This window comes from Sorghum bicolor, chromosome 2 (assembly GCF_000003195.3).
Source record: "Sorghum bicolor cultivar BTx623 chromosome 2, Sorghum_bicolor_NCBIv3, whole genome shotgun sequence".
Classification (NCBI taxonomy): Eukaryota; Viridiplantae; Streptophyta; class Magnoliopsida; order Poales; family Poaceae; genus Sorghum; species Sorghum bicolor.
This window is the reverse complement of record NC_012871.2, coordinates 35,715,793-35,717,562: the sequence shown is the minus strand read 5'-3', so window position 1 is coordinate 35,717,562 and position 1,770 is coordinate 35,715,793.

Sequence of the window (1,770 nt, the reverse complement as noted above, 5' to 3'; positions counted from 1 at the left end):
GTACACCTCCGTTAGCGTCGGTGCTCCCATATGAAGGCGCAATCGGTTGCGTCCAAAATGGTTTCTTAGAGTATGGTGTATTAGGCACAAACCGTGCACCAATCTTGCACCAAAACTAACACTTCCTCCAAATGGACCAAAGTGAGATATCAGATGACACACATCATCTAGGAGTTATATCGGGTGTGTCAAAATTGATTTTCAAGCATATGGTATGTTTCATGCACACCAAGCACCTACCTTGCACCGAAACTAACAATATCTCCATGTGGACCGAAGTGAGATTCATATGACACACGTCATCTAAGAGTTGTATCAGGTGCATCCAAACTGATTTCTAAGCATATGGTACATTCCATGCAAACCGTGCACCTATCTTACATCAAGATTAGCACTATCTCCAAACGGACCAAACCGAACATTCACTTAAGCCCCTTTACCTAGGAGTACAATCGGGTGTGTCCAAAACTATTTCTTAGCCTATGGTTCATTAGGCACAAACTGTGCACCTATCTTGCACCAAAACTAACACTGTCTCCAAACAGACCGAAGCAAGACTCCATATGACACACGTCATCTAAGAGTTCCATCGGGTGCGTCCAAATTGATTTATGAGCATATGGTAAATTTCATGCAAATAGTGCACCTATCTTGCATTAAGATTAGCACTCTCTCGAAACAGAGTAAACCGAGCTTCCACTTGAGACTCTTCACCTAGGAGTACCAATAGGTGCATTCAAAATGGTTTCTTAGACTATGGTGCATTAGGTGCAAACTGTGCACCTATCTTGCACAAAAACTAATATTGTCTCCAAACAGACTGAAGCAAGATTCCATATGACACACATCACCTAGGAGTTCCATTGGGTGTGTCCAAATTGATTTCCATGCATATGGTACAATCCATGCAAACCATGCACCTATCTTGTATCAAGATTAGCACGATCTCCAAACAGACCGGACCAAGCTTCCACTTGAGCCTCTTCACCTTTGAGTAACAACAGATTTTCCAAAATGGTTTCTTAGACTATGGTGCATTAGGCGCAAACTGTGCACCTATCTTGCACCAAAACTAACACTATCTTAAAACGGACCAAAGCGAGATTCCATATGACATACGTCATCTACGAGTTCCATCAGGTGTGTCCAAATTGATTTCTGAGCATATGGTACTTTCCATGCAAACTGTACACCTATCTTGCATCAAGATTAGCACTATCTCCAAATAGACCGAACCGAGCTTTCACTTGAGCCTATTCACCTAGGAGTACCATTGGGTGTGTCCAAAATGGTTTTTTAGCCTCTGGTGCATTAGGCGCAAACCGTGCACCTATCTTGCACTGAAACTAACACTCTCTAAATATACCGAACGAGATTCCATAAGATACACGTCATCTAAGAGTTCCAACGGGTGCGTCCAAATTGATTTCTGAGCATATGGTACGTTTCATGCAAACTGTGCACCCATCTTGCATTAAGATTAGCATTGTCTCAAAACAGACCAAACCGAGCTTCCATTTGAGCCTCTTCAACTAACAGTACCAACAGGTGCGTTCAAAATGGTTTCTTAGACTATGGTGCATTAGGTGCAAACTGTGCACCTATCTTGCACTAAAACTAATATTGTCTCCAAACGGACTGAAGCGAGATTCCATATGATACACATCATCTAGGAGTTCCATCGGGTGTATCCAAATTTATTTCCGAGCATATGGGACATTCCAAGCAAACCATGCACCAATCTTGCATCAAGGTTAGCACTATCGCCCA